Source organism: Dermacentor silvarum, chromosome 5 (genome assembly GCF_013339745.2).
Source record: "Dermacentor silvarum isolate Dsil-2018 chromosome 5, BIME_Dsil_1.4, whole genome shotgun sequence".
Classification (NCBI taxonomy): domain Eukaryota; kingdom Metazoa; phylum Arthropoda; class Arachnida; order Ixodida; family Ixodidae; genus Dermacentor; species Dermacentor silvarum.
The window spans coordinates 173130672-173152112 of NC_051158.1; the positions used below are offsets into that span (position 1 = coordinate 173130672).

At 47.8% G+C, this 21441-nt stretch overlaps 1 long non-coding RNA gene across 2 annotated transcripts; it reads left to right on the forward strand.

Moving 5' to 3' along the window:
* The first annotated feature begins 639 nt into the window (after positions 1 to 639).
* LOC119453920 (uncharacterized) lies at positions 640 to 9077 on the forward strand. 2 transcript variants are annotated; one of them, XR_007466781.1, is made up of 4 exons: positions 640 to 1204; positions 2013 to 2139; positions 3374 to 3498; positions 8727 to 9077. It is a non-coding gene; the product is annotated as an uncharacterized LOC119453920 (long non-coding RNA). The 2 variants fall into 2 exon arrangements; XR_005192500.2 differs by lacking the exon at positions 3374 to 3498 and having other exon boundaries at positions 8727 to 9007.
* Positions 9078 to 21441: the final 12364 nt, after the last annotated feature.

Below are 21441 nucleotides of genomic sequence, written 5' to 3' on the forward strand. Positions count from 1 at the left end.
GCACGTTTTGTCCCGAGCGAATGCGTTGCGCGGCGGCGGAGTCGGCGCTCCTGTCTTATCTTACTCCGTGATCGGGGTCCAAACATTACCAAGTGAAACGTTACACCCGGCGTCATCTTTACGCGACTCTGTGCAGCTATGGCCTACTGAGGTGTTGTAATGCCCCCAGAAAGCATGCCACAATCAGTTAAACACAGTTGAAACAAGACGAACATACTCTGCGCTCTGCAACTGCCGCTACGGCGGTTCGCGTTTCTCGCCTCTAGCAAGATGGCGGCGACTGGCTTCATTTTTGGAGCGCCACCTCCTTGATTTGGAGTAGAGTGTACTAGTTTGGAGACCCACCTACAAAACATGACGGCTAGGAGGTATTTTTCGATTAGTGAAAAACGCATTTCAGACTAAAACATGGTAGAGCTTGTTACTTAAGAACTGTTTTGAAGTAAAGAACGTTTGGTGCCGGGAAGTCTTTATGCTTCTTAAAAAAAAAAAAAAAAAAAAAAAGATGGGTAGGACATTGGGGAAAATAAAAACAAGGACCTGGTGGGGAGCCCACCGCCCCGCTTCGAAGGGGACGCTCATAGCATCCATCCACTGCATCAATAGTCACAGTCGCGGTAGAAAAAAAAAAAAAAAAAATTGTCGTCTGTTTTGCTACCGTTCCTGTTAATTTTGAGGCTTTCCGGCGTTCCAAGCAGCGCGGATTTCGCATGCTGTGGTGCTGTCGTTCGCCTCATTGTTTTTTCTGCTTGTTTAGAAGCTTTGCGTTGCGGACATTGCAGTGGGCCAGGGCTTGTTGACATTTGTTGCCCAGCTGCTGTTGCTACCGCAGCAACAAGCTAAGCTGAGTGTTTCTTCTACGAGCTTCGTGCTGTTACCCGTGCTTTTGCTGATACTTGTAGGAACAACCGCCCTGTTCGTGCGGTATAAGTGACCTCGAAATTCCAGTGAGCGCGATACGATTGCCGCAGTCTCGCAGAGATCGCGGGATTGTCCATTCGTGCCTTCGATGAGCACCGCTGCAGTTCCTACGCACTGCCCTTTGTTTTTAAACAACAGGCAGCCACAGTTGTGCTGGCATGTCTAGCGGAGATGTAAAAGAGGTGGCAGCTCCCACGCGCCACCACATCCATGTACTCAACTGTTAGTGCCCGCATATGCTAGCTGTGTCCACCATTACGGATGACTCTCTACCCATGCGGAGGTACGGAATGGTTGTACTATTGCGCTCAGCAGTGGTAACACACGTGGTTGCATTTCATTCCCCTTCCTCACAGCTTGTGAGCACCTTCCGTTTGGGGCACTGAGATAGCGGCAGCGTATTTCCTTTACTTTAAGCTTCTTAGCGGCTCTTATGTGTCAAGCTATATGTACCTTGTGAGCAAGTAGGTAAACAACCCCACTTGACTGCTGCTGTCGCTTACGGGAACTTCCAAAGGTTAACGTGAGCGCACGAATCAGTCTATATGTATACATGTCCGCTGCTTTCGTTCATGAATAATGTAGCCGCCGTGGTTGTTTTGTGGGCTGCTAATCACGAGGTCACGAGATCAAATCCCGGTCACGGCGGCCGCATTTCTTTACTTAGATTTAGGTGCGCGTTAAAGAACCCCAGGTAGTCCAAATTATTCCAGCGTCCCCCACTACGCATGCTTCATAATCAGATCGTGGTTTTTGTATGTAAAACCCTACTAATATTTTCCCCATAAATAATGTGACTGTGCATCTGTAATCGACATTCTAAAACAGAAAGAAGGCAGACGACAGAGGCACTGTGGGCCTTAATTCGTGTGTCTGCGCCGTTTTTAGGTTATAAATTACGAACTGCCTAGACCAATTCTGTACACTCGTGCTGTTCACAAATAACTTTTTTTTTTTTTTTTTGCCCTGACGCATAAGGAGCATGTTTCTAGTTGTGGCAGCAACTTAAGTGCCCTAGACCGATTACCCTGGCTGTGTGTACAGCCAACTGTCTAATTTGTTTCACTCTGCTGCTGCTGCTGTCTTTACAGGTTCTACTGATTTCTTCGGCCTGCACCTTATAATGTTGGGCCCACCAGGATCTAGCCTGTCTCTGCCTTGTTGACAACAATTAGCCCCAAGTACTAATTGCTGCTCATTTGCGTAGTCCAGAATCTGGTATGTATGTCCATTTGCTAAGGGTGTGCTCTTGATTCAATCAATAAATTAATCAATCAATCAGTTATTTATTTAGCACCGTTTCAAGGTGCTAGGAGCGTGGCGGAAGACGCCAGTGGAAGCGCTGCCTGCTGGCTTCTCATATTTGAGCTGCTCCCATAAAGGCGTATTTGGGTAAGTGGGGTTTGAGTGATGTGTGGCACCTTATCATTATCGTGCTAGACAGGTGGCAGGTCTTGCTCACTGATTCAAGCTGTGGATGCTTGATGCTTGTCATTTAAATGTTGCAAGTTACCACAATGATGTCAAACTTCCATTTGAAATTGTGTGGGCTGAAACACTTGTAATATTGTATTGCGCTTGATGCATAGTACAATCACAAAAAACACACTAGAAGATGAAACGAAAAATTTTGTTTACAGCTCTCCTGAGACAATAAATCGTAGCAGAAGAACTGTGTTGAGAGCTACCAACAACCGATCTCGGCTCTGTCCTATATTTCTATGGGGCCACTGTTGTTCACCAGCATCTGTTGCATGAGAGCCCCTACTAATGCGTTAGCACTCTTAAGGTATTTCACACACTTTTGCATTGTCACTGGGTAGTCCATGGTGCAATGGGTGGCGCTTTGCGCTGTTGTGCGGAGGGAACGGTTCGAAACCAACCACCAACTTGGGTCACCGAGTACGTGGCAGTGTTAACACGTGTGCCGCTCTTCAAAGAACCTCTTTCACGGCGACGTGTCACTGTAGATGCGGGACTGAGTGGGTACCGCTGTTCAGTGAACTTCTTTTCTCATGCCAACTTGGGTCACTGGGAGTGTGCCACTCTACAATGACAAAAAAATATCCCTTAAATTTCTCCGATGCTGAGTGGAATCAAACCTGCGTCAGAAGCGTCCTCAAGAACGACAACCCAACCCTTTAGCGGGCTGCGCCACAAATGCACGGGGTATGTGCCACTTTTCATTGAATTCCTTTAACGCCAACGCTTTTATGAGCGGCGCCGTAATTGCAGTGGGTATGTGCCGCTCTTCTCGCCAACTTGGGTCACTGAATATGTTCCACTGGGTGTGCGGCAAACGAGGGAACAATTCTCAGCATTCGCAGGCACTGGTGCGCCACGCTTCTCGTCCCGGAGGCCACGTGCGGACTTCTTGGCAGTGGCACAGCATATCCAGAAAGAGCGAGAGAGGAGCCTGGTTGCCGCATGACACGTTTCTCTGTGTTTGCAGGCATTTCAGAGGCCACGCGCAGGCTTCATGGCAGCGGCACTAGGTGGTGCCGAGTGTTCTTGGGGAAACTTGAGAGATTCTTAAGAGTTCTTGGAAGTTTACAAACGCAGCAAGAAAGTAATCAGGTGGGAAAGTATGTACGATAATGGAAATGGAATAGCCTTGCTATTTGAGGCTTCAGCTGGCTGCCTGAGAACAAGAACATACCGAAGCAAATATCTGCCACAGAATGAGGCATGTGTGTGCTGCGAAACAAAAGCCCGGAAACGACTTGGCACATCACAATGGAATGCCAAGATCACGGTGGTAGAATAGGAGAGGTGGCCAAACGGTGCCGCTCCGCCAATGCACCGCTCATGACGCGATGGCTCTCGAGTTGCCGGCGCTTTATGTGAGGTGGCAGCAGGGGTAGTCTGGGCTCATTTCTCTGGTCCGCCGTGCTTGAAAGTACGTAGCCAGCGCGCGTCGCGAGCATTCAAACTGTATTTATACGTTTCCAACTTTTTAGAAAGAGCTTTGCGTCATAGTGCCGTACACCATGGAGGTCATCAATACCACTGAATAGTTACCGTCGCTTAAAACGGACTTTCGTGCAGATTTACGGCTGCAGTGTGACTTGAATTCAGACGTGTCGTTCCTTCCTTGTTTATTTGATTCCTTTATTTCTTTATTTTGCTGGATGCAGACTGGTTCTGAGAACTGTACGGTGACTCATGCGTCATTGCCTAATGAATTACGCTTGAAACAAATATCTTTTTTATATGTTCATGATCGAGTACATTTGTGTCTTCTTCCTCATTACAATATTAATAAACACTCCTTTATTAACATGTATGACTATGCAGAAACAGTATTTAATGTCTTTCCAATGCTACTGTTGGCGTGTGAACCAATATATATGTATATTATTAATAAAAAAACGTTGGGCCGAGAAAACGTTAGTTTCCAAGCACGTCACTGAAATATAAAATCATGGGAGGACCGGCTGATATAAAAATGAAAGTTCATTGACACAGCCACCGTGATATTCCTCGTAGAAGCTTCAGCGTGCTGTGTCTGTCTGCAGTGTGCATCCCAAGTGAAGTCCACTGCGCCGCGTCTACAACGGTCACCGCGGCTTCACTTACTGCGTGTTTCACGCCGTTTCTGTTCGTTGTTGTTCAGAGTGGTCGCGAACACGAAGGCGCGGCGGCGCCGCTCTGTCTAGATAGAACGGCATCTACTCCCGTCGTTTGCGGTCACCAGCATTTCGTAGGCGCGTGCACGTTCGCACTCGCCATCTGAAACTACTGATGCAAGTGCCTGAACAGCGCCTGAAGGGAGCTGAACAATAATTGAACAATTGGTGACTGCGCAACAGTGAAATTTAGTTACAGCCAGGCGATCATAAATCAACTACGCCCATAAGCCCAATGCTACCCACAGTGATGTGAAAACCAAATATTTTTGTCCGCTGTGCGCTCGCCAGTAAGAATTTTGATGCTTACAGAAAAGTACACACGTGTCCCTTGCTATCACAGCTCTATGTCAGTCTTGTCGAGATTAACTGCGCCGATTAGAAACTTTTAAGCTCAATAGAGCCTGATATCCTCATTTTTGTGAGCAAGGCCGGCAGACAGCCTCTACAAGCTATTAAAAATGTCAACAATGTTTTAAAGCCGCAAAATTTGTGACAATAACCCACCTTTTACAGCACAGCGAAAGCTAGCGAAGCGCGTCTTTCAGCCCATAAAACCCCTGTCTCCCCCTGGCGACCGCTGTAGAAACACGAAAGGTTCGGTGACGCGCTTGCGGTGTTTGTTTGGCCACCTCTCCTATTCTACCACTGTGGCCAAGATGTTCGGCCAGCGAGACCCGTAGGCAGTGTCCACCTTCCAGAAGTGTTGGGATTCAAAGAAGGTGAAAGAATTATCTGGTACGAGATAAGTAAGGGACGATTAGAGTATTAGTGGAAAAAAGCAGGGAAGAGACTGATAGAACTGGAGTCATTGCAAGTGTAGATAATGGTACAATATAGTGAGAGAGGTTTTCAATACAAAAGTTAAGATCGAGGTCAGATAGCGATAGATGTACAGTGCTCCCACTCCGGTGCCAAATTCGCCAAATTGTGTCGAACGAGATATCCTGTGCCACCTTGTTTAAAAAAACACGATTTTGAGCTGAAGTGTGCGAAAATTAGTATTGCCGCAGTTGTCTGCAGACGTGCATAGCGCGCATAATTAAAGCGGCTTAATGAATCGAACTTCCCATTATATATACGGCACTTACCGATAATTGGGTACCGACAGGGACCGCGTAAAAATCCGAATACTCGGCAGTTCGAAATATCCTAGTTCGGTAGAAAAAAAGTGACTATTTCACGAGTGTCTAAAAAAGTGTGCCATATTCTCGGATGATCACTTTCAGGGATACGTTTACTTTTGCATGATTGTGCATTACTAGCTTCAGACACATCGGCATCTACGAGTGATGGCATTCTTGGCACTTTGCCAGGAACGTTGTTCTCCATTGATGTTTCTAGTACCCCCAAAAGAGATTGTCCAAAAATAAAGCCAATGTTTGTCAACCCATGGCAGCATGCACATACACTTGCCTACGATCTGGTCATTCCGTATCTTTACCCTTGTCATGCTGTCGCTACAGATAGATGAAAGTACAATCGATTGATGCTTGAAGTGCAAGAAACATGGACACGCGAAGGAAGACCAGACAGGATGAGTGCGGAAAGTACAATCAATGCATGCACTATATCTTCAACCCCTGGCAACATAACATTTTGTAGCGATGCCTTTTCCAATGCCACTCTTTCTTGCGCTTTGTCAGTGGTAAGAGCGACGCTCCGCCTGCGTTATCAATGGTATTAGCCGGCCGAGATCGATGGATGATAAGAGTGGCATATAGGCTCGAGTGGAATGCATTGCTACAACTACACGGCCCAGAAGTCGACCGTCCTATCATAGCCAAATCACGGTGTTTTTTTTCCCTTGTTTAGCAACAGTAATTGTCCTCATTGGCACAGACATCGAAGGTGTAGTCTGCGCCGCTTAACCCTTTCAGATGCCAATTAGTTGTGTTGATTGAAATATTACTTTCACCGCATTTCTTATGTCTTCAGAATCATGAAAAGCTTACAGCTGCAGAATAGATTAAGAGTTTTCCGTTCTTTAGTGAGTTTTGTCAAGTTTACAGAATGGTGGACTCCATGCGATAACTCGCTGCAGGAGTATAAGATATGCGAACATTAACTATGTCAAGTCTACGAGGCTTGAAAGGCACCTATCCAGTCACTTGAAAACTATGACTGGCGCAACACATTGTGAAAGCAATGAAAGAAGTGAACCTGCCACTTAGAATGGTATACTCAGGCCAAGCAAAATACCCAGCCATCTACCTTCATACTCGTTTTACTAAAACAATTTGCCTGTGTAATTCAAACTTGCAGCACTATTTCAATCAGAAGCATTTCAAGATGTACGGGATATGTTTTAAATATCCTTACTTTAACCGATGCTTTTTCTGTTCATGCACCATCTTGGTGTACCCAATTTTCTACATAGCGTCTGAAAGGGTTAAACAACTTGAAGTCGCTGGGACCGTGTCGCTATTTAACATCTGAAAGAACAAATGCTAGACGCGCGGAGCCAAGACTGTGGGACTCGGGATTAGCTCTCCAGGGTTCGCTTGTCCTACGTTTCAGTTTCCAGGAGATGTCGGCAACGTACCCGACGGCCGAAGCCAAAACTCAGCGATAAAATTAGCATACAGTTATGCACCCATAGGCCGAATTATTGAATGGCATGCCTTAATGTGTCCAAAATTTCGGTTGTACTTGTGTAATGTCGGTGGCCAAATAATTGGTTGGTTCCAGTTGTAAATTAGCCAGTTTCTGAGCAGAGGCTTCAGCATTACGAGGAAAAGCAGACCATTTAAAACTGCCTGGAGTCATCTAAAGCAGTGGTTGAGTGTTACCAGGTGCTCATCAAAGCTGGCCTGGCTCAGATGACATTAACTTGATGACATTAACTCTGGCCAAGTGTTACTGACTGAGTGTTCTAGCCTTGCTGTAAACATGGCTAAGCTGGCAGCTGTTAATAAAAATTCGTATGATGTAAAAGGCATCGTCTGAGCAGCTTCATTTAATTTGAAATAAACTGATTACAGCACGCTGTAGGAACAGGTTAATTAGCTTCATTTAAATGAAAGGGGTACTCAAGTTTTCTTTTATTTAGAGGCAGAGAAACATTGTTTTAGACCAAGCAAATACTTTCGGGAATAACGCTTGTCAATTTTAAGTATTCGAAATATCCTAGGGCGTGTCCAGTAGTTGGCATATATTTGAACCTAAGTGCTCTGAAATCTGTATTTGGGTGCTCCAAATGCTCCAAAATTGACATTTTCTGCTCCCAAAATTGCTCCAAATCTCAGTTCGTCAGTGGCACGACTGGATGTAGTAAAACTTGATTAAATTAAGCAGCCTAGGTGACTATTTGTATCTGCCCCATTTCAGAGGGGATGCCAGTAAACATCTTCATTATCAAAACATGAAAGATAAGTCCTACTGCAGGACACACCTCACATAACTCGTTTTGATGGTGGCAGTACGTTGTGTTGTCGTATTGATACAATGTTAAACACATTGCCGTCATAGTGACAGTCATCATGAGATGGGTTCTACTGAATGTTTCGACCATGAGCTATCCAGTGGCCTTATTTGACGGGAAAGAGGTTAGATGTGAACATACATATGTACGTACATACCACAGACTGGATGGAGTTTGTGGTATAAAAGTAAAATTTGGCAGGCAATGTAGTGTGTAAGGCAGGTAACCAGTGGTCCATTGCGGTGAATGAAAATGTACCAATGCAAGGGACAATATTTGTTGTGTTTTTTTGTGTGATGAATATTACGAAGACTGCAGATGTCTGGTGGCAGAGAATAAGGTGGTGTGATGATGTAGAAAATTTGCAAGCATAGGATGGTATCGGCTGGCGCAAGACAGGGCAATTGGAGGTTGCTGAGAGAGGCCTTCGTTCTGTGATGGACATTAAAAAGGCTGCTTAGATGACAATGACCTTGGTATCTTTCAATTAGTTTGCATTAGTCAGACTACACCAATAGGGTATGAAGTGAACTCATGCCTGTTGTTCTGCAGTCGTAAACCATGTGCAGACAAAGGTTGCTCTGCTTTCAAATATTTGTTGTGGATTGTCCCTTGTAGCTTTTTAGTGCTACTGGACCCGACATGATTATATTGAGTTCCATGGCTACACTGTATTCTGCCCCTACATCATTTTTGTTGTTGTATTTGCCGCTTGTTCTTAATGTTGCAATCGCTCCAATTATTTTCTGCAGGCCTCACAAATGCAATGAGCCTTGGCGAATGCATCACTGTTGCCATAGTGGCATGCCAGGCCCCTTCCAAGGTCGTCAGTCAGGTCAAGGTTGGCACGCAGTGCTGCGTGCCTCTAGCCGACAAGTCTATCGGGTGCTCCTTCAAAGCACTGAGCGTGTCGAGGAGCGTGCAGACTACAGAAGCTGTGAATGAGTCAAGCTCGGCCTCAGGTAGGCAGTTACCGGCACTTCTCTTACTTCAGCTTGCTTGTGTGAGTTTATGGTAAAGGGCCAAGTCTGCCTAGTACGACCTGCGCAAGTGTATATGACTTTCTACTGCTGAGGGAGAAGTCAGCAGGTGTGCGATTCTTGTCTGCATTCTGATTTAGGCAAAATGCAAGATCCATGGATCCCACGCGCTGTGCAAATCGATTTAAGTGAATCTTTCATTGCTGCTTGTGAGAATGCTGATCCTGCTTAGCGATCATTTGCGAGTAGAGACCACATGAGGCAGTTGGATACATTTTCAGTGGGAACCTCCTCGCTCAACGTAAACTTTTAATCATACACATGACATGCATGATAGAGGAACGACAAAACAACCATGATGGTATGAAGATAACGATGACACTATGACCATGATGCATTCTCTGGGCTGTAGGACATATGCAACGACCATGATGGGATGAAGATGACTGTATGACGATGCAACGGCAATGATGGAATGGCAATGTTTACATGAAGATAATGGCATGACAACAAGGGTGTCACAATGGAAAATGAAGACGATGGAGCAAACATACCGATGACTATTTAAAAAATGAGAATGACACGACGAAGGAATGACAAAGATGATATCAAGATGATGGCATGAGGACCACGGGGTGACAACGCTGGAGGGACAATCATGGTATGAAGACGGCTTGTGGTCATGGCAAGAAGTACGGAAAATTGGACAGCAAAGGTTTCTTGCATCCGAAATTTCAGACGTTCTTTCACATTTATTCTCTGGGGTACCGGGCGGTGCCACGAAGGTGTCCAGAAAATCGGTCGTTGACTGTATGTTTCTTCATGTACAGTCGAACCTCAATATAAGATCATGGATGTAATAACTTATTGTACGTAACAAAATAAATATAAAAGTTGGTTGGTTATTCTTTATTTCAGAGGACAATTTACTGCTATTACTAAACCGGAATTGATCTGTCATGGTATTGGTTATAGCGAAGCATATTTTTGTTTGCAGATGCCTCAAAATAAATATACTGGTAGTAAAACATTAAATAAAATCATGAGTTTTCAGGTGCCTGGTTTTTCTTAACTTCACAATTCCTGCGACACCACCACCTACCCCAAGCACCAATCTTGCATCGAAAGGCAAAGCATTGAAAGCAATAGAAGAGTATTAGACGGACTCGCCTGCGGAAAGAGCCCGCAAGACTGCACTAAGCGCCATGCCTCTCAATTCGTTGGATGCTTGACTTTGGTTGTATACGAAATCCCCATCCTGTGGGAAGGTTTACATCAGTCAAACGGGCCGTTGTATAAATGAATGGCTAAGGGAGCACCAGCTTTCATTAAAGACCAGAAAAAGGTCCATTTTGCCCTTGCACTGCAGCGCATGCCCTTTGACTACACATGATAAACCGTACTAGCTTTTGCTGGCAAATGCTGAACCTTTTAAAGCTTCTGTCGTGCACAACATGGGGCAGGGATCGAAAGTGTTTGCTTAACTTGTATAACAGTCTTGTCCGCTCACGCCTTGATTACGGAGCAATTAAGCAATGCCAAGTGTATTAAAAATCCTAGACCCCATCCACCATCTGGGTATCTACCTCGCGACCGGTGCTTTCTGGACAAGTCCAATCCAGAGCCACAACATAGAATCGAATCAGTGGTCGCTTCATTTGCAGCGGTCATACAGCAGTTTTACATATTTTCTGAAAGTACAAGCGAACATTGAACATCCTTTTTATTCAACAATAAATGATGCGACTGCTGCCACACTCTTCCATAACCGACCTGCAGCGAGAAAGCCGTTCTCTTTGTGTGTAAGAAACCTCAGTGAGGAAAGGAGTATTCCAGTTCTTGAACATTTTCCTATGGCTCCAGTGAAACTGCTACTGCCATGGCAGTGGCAACTCGTAGATTGCGATACATCGTTTGTAGAGGTCACTGAACACGCGCCAGAAGCACACATTCAAATGCATTTCTTAGAACTCCAGTCAAAGTACTCGTGTACAGAGTTTTACACAGACGCTTCCAAGTCACATGCCGGGGTGTCTTATGCAGCCGTCGGCCTCGGAATCCGGTGTACTCCACCCGGAAATGAGTATCTTTACGGCTGAGGCTCATGCACTATTGTTGGCTGTTAATCATATAAGGAAATCAAAACTTCAATAAGCAATTGTATTTACAGACTCCCTAAGCATCGTGAAAGCCCTGATGTCACTCTGCAAACACAAAAATCCTGTACTCACTGAGCTCTATTCCACTCTATGCAGAGCATATATATCAAACCAGCATGTCATTATATGCTGGGTGCCTGGCCATAGAGGCATCAAGGGCACTGTGCTAGCGGACCAGTTGGATCAACTACATCACAAGCTATTAATCCTGCCGCTGCTATTCCCTCCACAGATCTGAAGCCTTTTTTGCGAAGGAAACTGCGAGGCCACTGGCAGCGCCTGTGGGACGCTGAAACAAATAATAAGCTTCATTTGATAAAGCCACAGATAGGTTTCTGGCCCTCCACAACGAAAACACGGCGAACTGATATTCTGTCGGCTCAGAATAGGACATACATATGGCACCCACAGTTTTCTGCTAACTGGTGATGAACCACCAACCTTTGTTAGATGTGGTGAGAGGCCGACCGTCCTTCACGTCCTCCTGGAGTGCCGGGAAGCCGAAATAGAGAGAAGGCAACATTTCCCTGTAGCATACCGCTATTGTGTTCCTCTCCATCCTGCTATGTTTCTTGATGAAGAGCCGCTTTTTAGCACTAAAGCTGTCCTAGGCTTCTTGAACGATGTGTTTCTGCATATTACTAGTGCAATAATTTCGTAGCGCATCCTCTCTCTAGAGGATGCTGCTGTGATAGTAGTTCAGTATAGCACATGCCTCCAGGCCCTTGCATTTAAAGGGCTCTGTTAAGGCAGTAGTGCTTGTTGAAAACTTTTGCCTCTGACATATTTTAGTGTACTATAATTCTTTCACAATGCATCTCTCGTGTCCATAGCACACTTCATTAGTCATTGCCATAATCTTATTACCCATAGATTTTACACACTTTACAGTGACTATCTTTAGGCCCCTTTACAGCCATGCCACATCTGTTTTATTCACGCCTTATAATTCACTATTCATACCACTGACAAGCCATTATCATCGCCTTGGTGCTCTTTGGCCACATCTGGCCCTTGCGCCAACAAACTACAACAATCATCATCATCGATGACCAGAACCACTTTCTTTCACAATGCTGGCATGTTGAAGAGCACCAGCCATGCTTCGTCCTCCATCTTGCTACGGTTATTTGAAACTTTCGAAACTTCAGATTGCGCAGCCTCTAAATAGGCGCACGGAAACACGGCGTGCATCAAGACACCAGCCATCTCGGCCTGCTAGCTATAGTTGACATAGGTAGCTATAGCTGAGAGTTCCCTCGAAGATAATAATACGCTAGGTGAAGAAGGGCTTCTTACTTGCCACCGAGCATTCCCACAAGCTACTGCCCTCATCGACACTCTCGCCATTTGCCCCGTCTAGCCTTCACCAGTGCCTCCTCTCGCTGCCTTCACAAGCAAAATTTCTTCCCTGTGTTTTCCCATACCGGAGCTGGAGGATCGCATTCACGTCACAGTCCCCGCCTTTTTTTTTTTTTCTCGGGTTTTTGCTGTACGGCACGCACTTTCAGTGACGGTCTCGCGCGCGAACCCACGAGCAGTTGTGTTCGTTTTGTTTTGCTCTGTGCACGATCTTGGGAGCTGTGCACAAGAACACCTGCATTGTTGTCTGGCTGCTTCTGCGAAATGGATCCCTCAGTGCGTGAATGTTTGGAGAGGCTGGTCTGGCTCATTGATCCATACTGTGACACCACGTCGTTAAACCAATGGAACCACCGTCAGATACAATGCCGCTAACTAGCGGTATGATAAGTCAGTGTCACATAAACACTGAGGTAGGCGCGAGTGGATGAAACACTATGGTCGTGCGCTGAAACACGGTAGAAAATGACATAGTTTGACAATGAACTGTTACAGTTCTCTACGTGCGTGACTGCAAGACGTGGGAACGAGCAGACGAAACGGAAGTACATCTCTCGTGCTATGGTACGAAGTAAAGGAATGTTACACGGATATTCGGCTTGTATGTTTTATCATTGCGATAGCACTTATATGGACACTCCAGGTTCTCCATTATACTCTGAGCCACTGCATCTTGAAAGCCATCTGCGACGGGGACAAAGTCCACCACATGCTGTGCTTTCATAGCTTAGTTTGCGTTGATACAAGAGACAGCACGAAGGTGAATTTCGCTCGCTACTGCTGCCGCGCTTCCTCACTCCAGCGTTTTGACAGCGAGTTTCCACGGTCATCGAGTGATATGTGTTTATGTTTGCTTGTGCATGTGTGACACCATGCTTGTTAATTTAGTTAGTATGCCTATGTTTGCCTATGTTAAACAAGATTAAAGCAGGAGCCGACATTTCGACAAGTGGACTTGCCTTTTTCAAGGTGACATATGCTCTTCTTGGCACAGTATACATAGGTAAGGCTCTTCTAAAGGGGAGAGAAGGTAAGGCGGGTGGGTGAGGCAACGACCGAGGGTGTGTTAGCGGCGAGGGTGTAGAATTGAATGGAAGAATGTGCTACTAAATAAGGAAAGGAAAGTGTGGTAGCGCCGTGTGTCAGCCGGTTGACGTGTCACTGCAGGTTTCTCCCTTCGTGAAAATGGCCTGCTCTGGTGGTCACTGAACTTTCCGTCTCTTAAAAAGAGAATAAAGGTAGTGGCAGAAATGGTGCTTGTGGGAAAAAATGAATAAATTGTCAAGGTGTTTATTGACAGGGTATGCAAGGATTGAGAGGTCGAACTTTGTGCGGCAGTCAGAACCCTGCAAGCAGTTACGACTGGCCCCGTGCGTAAAGCGCTGTTGATGCGCCTGACTGACCAGCACTTCTTCATATTTCATACGCCCGAGAGGCACCTGGCTGACCAGCACTTCTTCATTACATTTGTCCCGCAGAGAAAAAGACGTCATCCTGGCGACCTGAGCATATGGTAACATACAGTGATCGTAGAAGGGCTTGAGCTGATCTACGGGAACAGTTTCACGACTGCGATGGCGCTGATCAGAAGACGACACAGGCTCTATGACATTATTCACAGGGGAAGTTTGTGCAGTTACACGATAAGGTTCATGATATCTTGGGAGCAGCTTAGAAGAAAGGCCGCGAGCTAAAGGTGGAACCCACAGCCAAACCAATGAATCGCAAGGGAAGCTTGAGGGGAGGGACAGAGCCACCATGACGAAGCTTCTGTTCTGTCTGATCTGCGGTGGTAAGACAACGGGTGAGTTGTCTGCATGCTGTGCAGCTTGAGATACAGGAACACATTCCGATGAATTAGGCTGGTAGGGTAGAATGGTATCGATGGTGCAGGAAGGTTCGCGGCCGTACAGTAAGAAAAACAGAGAAAAACCAGTGGTAGCTTGAGTGGCAGTATTATAGGTGAACGTGACAAACGGAAGCACAGCGTCCCAGTTCGAATGGTCGAACGCAACGTACATGGCGAGCATGTCACCGAGAGTACGGTGGAAACGCTCCGTCAACCCGTTCGTCTGCTGATGGTATGCGCTAGTGGTCCTGTGGATAATGTGACACTGCTTCAGAAGCGACGTCATGACCTCAGATAGACAAGCGCAGCCTCGATCACTAAGAAGTTCCCGAGGGGCTCCGTGACGAAGAACAAAATACCGCAGTTTGAAGGATGCAACATCTTGGGCAGTTGCAAATGGAAGTGCAGCTGTTTCTGCATAGCATCCGAGATGATCCACTGCAACGATACTCCAGCGGTTGCCAGCACCGGTACAAGGAAGCGGACCGTAAAGGTTGATTCCGACTTGATCAAAAGGACGGGATGGACAAGAAAGTGGCTGAAAAGGTGCGGCAGTGGAGGTAGGGACTGACTTTCGGTGCTGGCAGTCGAGGCAGCAGCGGACGTATTTGCGAACGAACTTGTTCATGCCAGGCCAGTAATACTGGATCCTAAGGCAGGTGTCGGTCTTTAACACACCACCGTGTGCACATTGGGGACCAGTGTGAAACAATGCACATAAATTAGCCCGAAGATGATGCAGTATTTCTAAGAGCCATTGCTGACCCTCGGGGAGATAGTTGCGACGGCAGAGGAGTTGGTCGCGAATAACAAAGTAATGTTCCTCCCTCCGTAGAGCCCTTGATGCCGTAAGAGTGGCAGGATCAGCAAGAAACGCCAACAAGAAATCCACGGGTCTTTGCTCTGGTCAGAGCGCATGTCATCGATGGCAAGTGCTGAGAGAACAAAGTTGAGTGGGCAAAGACTGTGTACGTCAGGTGAAATTGGGAAGGGAAAGAGCATCGGCACTGGTGTGCTTGCGTCCAGAGCGGTACGCGACCCGGATGTCGTACTCTTGCAAACAGAGCACCCTGCGTGCGAGGCGGCGAGAGAGATTTTTCAATTAGGAGAGCCAGCACAGCGCATGCTGGTCCGTTACTACATCAAATTGGTGGCCGTATAAATAAGGTCGAAATTTCCAAGCCCAGAGTGTCACTATGCACTCCTTTTCTGTAATAGAGTAGTTTAGCTTCGACTTTGTCAGCGTGCGGCTAGCATAAGCAACAACATATTCCTCAAGACCACGCTTGCGTTGGGCAAGGAGCACTCCAAGGCCGACTCCACTAGCATCTGTATGGACTTCAGTTGGGGCAGCGTGGTCAAAATGTCGCAGAATAGGAGGAGAGATGAGCAGATGGTGAAGGGTCGTGAACGCGTCATCGCATGCTTTCGACCAGGCGGATAAGGCATTGTCTCCAGCCAGCAGTTGAGTCAAAGGGGCAATGATCATAGCGAAGTTCTTCACAAAGCGGCGAAAATAGGAGCAGACGCCGACGAAACTACGTAGTGTCTTCAGGTTGGTGGGTTTGGGGAACTCCGCAACTGCACGGAGTTTTACAGGATCCGGAAGCGCGCCTTCTTTGGATACGATGTTGCCTAAGATGGTAAGCTTACGAGCAGTAAAGAAGCATTTTTTATGTTAAGCTGCAGGCCAGCCATAGTCAGAGAGCTTAATACCTCTCTTAGTCATTGGAGGTGAGTCGGAAAATAAGGTGAGAAGACGACATCATCTAGGTAGCACAAACATGTGTGCCACTTGAGACCGCACAAAATACTGTGCATCATATGCTCAAAAATAGTAGGTGCATTACAGAGGCCGAATGGCATGACATTAAATTCGTATAATCCATCTGGTGTGATAAAGGCCGTCTTGGAGCGGTCATTGTCTGCCATGAAGACTTGCCAATATCCAGACCGCAAATCCAAAGAGGAAAAGAACTCGGCACCTTGCAAACAGTCAAAAGCATTGTCTATGCACGGTAGGAGATATACATAATTGCGCATAATTTTGTTAAGACATCTGTAATCAACGCAGAAGCGAATAGAACCATCTTTCTTTTTTAAGAGGACGATTGGTGATGTCCACGGGCTATGGGACGGCTGAATCATGCCACGCCGATGCATATCGCTCACTTATTCGTCAATGACATGGCATTCAGAAGCTGAGACACTGTAAGAACGCTGCCGGAGTGGGGCGTGCGAACCACTGTCGATGCTGTGCAATACTGTGGTGGTGCGGCCGAGAGAATGTTGATGACAGTCAAAGGAGGTAAATTTGCGTAGCAGGCTGAAAAGTTGTGCGCGTTGTGTTGTTGTCAGATCACAGGAGATCGACGGATGGAAGCATTCCAACAGTGGTCGAGTCGCACTGTCGAGCGCGGCGAGGGACGTCCAATGCGCGTTGTCGAGAGCATCAAAGAGCATTGAAGAATCCACAGTTTGAACATAACCAAGGCACTCTCCGCAATGCAAAGTAATCGGCAGGAAAGACACATTGTACACACACATCACACCATGGCCAGCACTGAGGGTTATGAGGGTAAAGGACAACGAAAGAGAATGGTGATGGGCGAATAAGTCACATGGCGTGAATAGCATGGGTGCATCACTTGCTGATGCGCAAGATACGGAGACGATGGCGGCTGACTGAGGAGGGATATCAGTAACTTCGGCACAGGAGATTGTAGCTGTTGAGCGGCAGTTACCTCTGGCGTCAGTCGGAGGTAATCATAAGTAGGTGGCATACGGCGTCGATAAAAGTGGGCAATGTGTCCTGGAATACCACAATGGTAGCAAATTTGGCGGTTGTCCGCTGTGTGCCAAGGATTTGGCTGGCGTGGTAGCTGTGGTGCAGGCAGCGAGAAGGGAATCGGGGGCGGTCGCGCAACAGCTTCGAGAGGTGGACGTGGAGCGAAGGGCAGCTTTGCACCGACGTCAGAGCGTACATCAAGGGTGCCGCGGCGATAGGCGGTTGAATAACAGCTGGCAGGCACTCAGCGACTTGTTCCTTGATGACAGTCTGTAACCCCGGTGTCAATGGGGAGTATGGTTACGCGTTCGTAAAGGGCACCATGGAAAGCTGCCGAGCAACTTCTCTCACGAACTCCTTTATCTGGTGCATTAGAGCAGGGGTTCTCAGGTACGTTCATCCCAGGGAACCCTGCTAAGCTCCATAAAGTGCCAAGGAACCCCCCCCCCCCCCCCCCGATTTAACCGAATTATCGAGGGTATCAAGAAAACAAACAAATGCTGCACTACGTCAACACACTTTTATTTACTGAATGAATCGTCAAATCTTGTTTCTATTTAGCACAAGACCAGTGCGGAAGCTGAAATTCTCTTCAGCTCATGACTGATTAGCGCTAGCAGCGGCGAAGGCCTCGCGACATCCTTCGCGGCGCGCGTTTTCATCTGAGACGCACTTTGCACCAACGGGCGCACATCCCGATTATTTTTTCGCCACTCAGCTGCTCGCCAACAAATTGTTCGTCCATCGCGATGTAGCCGGTGCTTTTTATCTTTGACAGCTTTGCACTGAGTAAAAGTGAAACTAGTACTTGCCGCAACCGCTGTCGACGAAACCGCGGCCGCTATATATCGACACGATCATGGACGGCGACCTTGCGGTTCAGAAGGCAGGCGGCTGACGCACGCACCAAGTCAAAACGAAACTACCGTTCGCTGCAAGAAGTGTGGACGAAACCGCGGCCGCTATCGACGCGATCATGGACGGCCACTTTACGGTTCAGAAGGCAGGCGGCTGACAGACGCATCGAGTGAAAACGAAACTACCTTTCGCTGCAAGAAGTGCGGACGAAACTGCGGTCGCTAACTCGCTATCGACGCTGCCATGGGAGGCGGACTACGCAGTTGTGAAGGCACGCAGCCGACGCGCGCATCGAGTGAAAACGAAACTACTATTTGCCGCAACCGCTGCGGACGAAACTGCGGTGGTTATCGACGCGATCAGAGATAGCGACTACGCACTTACGGAGGCACGCGGCTAGCCGCCAACGCGTTGTTACGCGCGGCGATAAACGCAAGAATAAAGGCTTTAAAGGCACAATTAGGCACGAAGTGCTTCGGCGTTGCTGTCAGTCACGTGCCGCGTACGATTGTCGCTGAGGACCACGGCGATGCGGACTGCGCCGCTTCGTTTCGGTTGGACGCTACGCCGTTCTTGCTCTTCTGCGGCGCGCATTTGCGGTGCTCCGCGTTTTTTTTTTTCTTTATTTTTCCTCCAACGTATAGGTCAGTGTGCACGCTATCGGCACCTACCCTATCTACAAATAGGAGAAAGGCGCATGGTGGTAAGTTACGGCCTCCGAGATTCAAGTGCGAAAGCTTAGGCGCATTGCCCGTTCTCAGAGGTTGGGTGGCTACAAGCTACTTGCGTATTTATTGTGCAGTTCGCGCGTTGCTGTTACGCACTGTGATGTGCTTTTTGACACTCGGGCATGGGTAATGGAGGTTCTTTTGATCAAGCGCACCTCGTGTTCGCCGTTTTAGACACTTGTCGAGAGCGGGACCAAGGAAAATTTATCAGTGGCTCGCGGAACCCCGAGCAGGGGCCTGCGGAACCCGTAGGTTCCGCGGAACCCACTTTGAGAACCCAGGCATTAGAGGCAACTTGTCAGCACCTAGCGTCGGACCTGAGACAGAGGCAAATTCTGAGGACGGATGTCGTGTGACTACTCGCTGCCTTCAAAGTTTGCACAATGACGACAGACACTATGGTCAGGTTTCGGGCGATCAACATCTAGAAGGCATCGTCCTAAATTCCTTTGAGAATATGCCTGATGTTGTCGGCTTCTGGCATCGTTGCATCGACTCTTTTGCACAGACTAATGACGTCTTCGATGTAGCTGGTGAAATTCTCACCTGGTTGCTGGGCGCGTCCGCGCAGGCGTTGTTCGTCCTGAAGTTTACGGAAAGCAGAACACCGACCATGTCAGGATGTCGGATTTGTGGTTACGATACCACAAATGTGCAACAGTTGCTCAAGTTGTTGAGCTTTGCCGTATCGTCCCAGCGGTTGTGCGCACTAACTCTTTAGTACGAGGTGAGCCAGTCCTTGACGTCGTGATCACCGGTACCCGCGAAAATCGCCGGATCCCGCTGACACTGCACACCAGGACAAATGACAGGTGATGCTGTGGCTGCAGCTTGTTGGGCTGGATCGTCTGGCATGGTTCGAGAAGGCTGCGCGGGATCGTCTGGCATGGGCCAAGATGGTTGAAGGGTTTGACTTCGAAGTTCCACCGTTGATGGATTCGTACCCCACACTCTCCACCAAATGTCAAGGTGTCTATTGACAGCGTACGCAAGGATTGAGAGGTCGAACTCGGTGCGGCAGTCAGAACCCTGCGAGCTGTCAGGACCGGCCTCGTGCGTAAAGCGCTGGTGATGCGCCTGAATGACCGGCACTTCTTCATTGTATTTCATACGCTGCAGATGCACCTGGAAAACTGGCACTTCTTCGTTACAAAATAATTAAATAAACGAAAGAAAGGAGGGAATGAAAGAAACAGGTGGTAGGAATATTATTGACAACCCAATAACAAAAAAAACTAAGCAACCCAATGAAAAAAATGCCAGGCCTGCACGGCACACGCAGCACAGTCACAGCGTAAGATAGACGAGCGTTTCGACAATATTACCTAGTAATTTGACTGAATCCGTAAGGAACACGCTTGGGACGCGTTGCGCGTGCAAGCCGACGCGTTCCATCACCGATGGCTACGTAGGCCCAGCCAAGCAGCCTACAATGCAATTACGGCTGTCACATTCGCTCCCATTGCAACACGCCCAACGCGGCCTACTTGGGACGCCGTCGCGTGTGCAAGCCATCGCGTTCCATCGCCGATGGCTAGTGCCATTTGGCCCAGCCAAGCAGCCAACAATGCAACTACGGCTGTCACATTCGCTCCCATTGCAACGCGCCCAATCTAGCGCAATCAATGTGATCCCGAGCATCCGTCGGTATGTTAGCGCCATCTAGTTAAGATGGCAGCAAAATTTACAGTGTCTGAAAGGTTGCATTTTCCGGCGCCTCAACTAGATGGAGCCACCATACCGGCGGAGGCTTGGGACCGCGTTGCTTGCGTTCCGCGTCTGAATCACATCTCGTCGTGTGCCTGCGCGCCTGCATAGGGCGCATTTATAGTACATTTTCCCACTCTCTGATAGCAAGCACTTGCATGGCTCAGTGGTAGAGTATCCACCTCCCACGCAGCGGGCCTGGGTTCGATCCCGGCGGAGAGCAGGTACTTTTTTTCGCATGCGATAGTGGCTACGGTGCGGCAGCATCATCGCGACCTGAAACAGCTATTGGAATGAGCCCATAACAGCTTACGCTGTAAAATAAATAAGTGCTGTTGCCTGTAGTTTGAAATTTGGCCTCGCGAATAGATTCTAAAGCTCCCTTTGAAATGTTTGTGCTTATTGATGCAATGTCTTGAAGTTATGAAGGAGGTATGATTTGCTGTATTTTCAGTCTCGCGCAGAACGGAAATTTGACTGTAGGATGTAGAGTATAAGTTGTGGGGATGCGCGACTCTCACGCGTCTCCTGTAATCCGGCTTCACCGCATAGCTAAGTGCCGACGGCTGTCGCGGTGGTTGCGGCGTATTGCGAGAGATGACGCGAGTGTCGCGATGCCAACGCCACCGAACGGCGGGGCGACTTGGGAGAAAAAGGACAACGGCGCTCTCTTTTTCGGTTGGGATCGGTGAGCGGCGCGGACGTCACGCGCGTGCGCCGATCCTCGCTTCGCGAGACGTCTCGCGTGGCTCGGAGCGGGGCACCGGTATGGACAAACACGGATCGTTCGAACGCGCCATCGTTCGCGTGACCGTACACGTGAACGACTAGGGGATGGTGTCATAGCATGGGGCGAACGTATTCGATTGCTATCGGGTCGCGGTGAGTCGGACTTCCTTGATTTGTCGCGCGCCCGTGTGAATGTTCTATTGGTTGTAATTCGGCTAGTGTGTATTAGTGTATGAAAGGTACAAAAATGCCCTTTTGATTGTTTACACTACTGTGTTGTTCCTTTGTCCCAAGAGCACATGTGAGA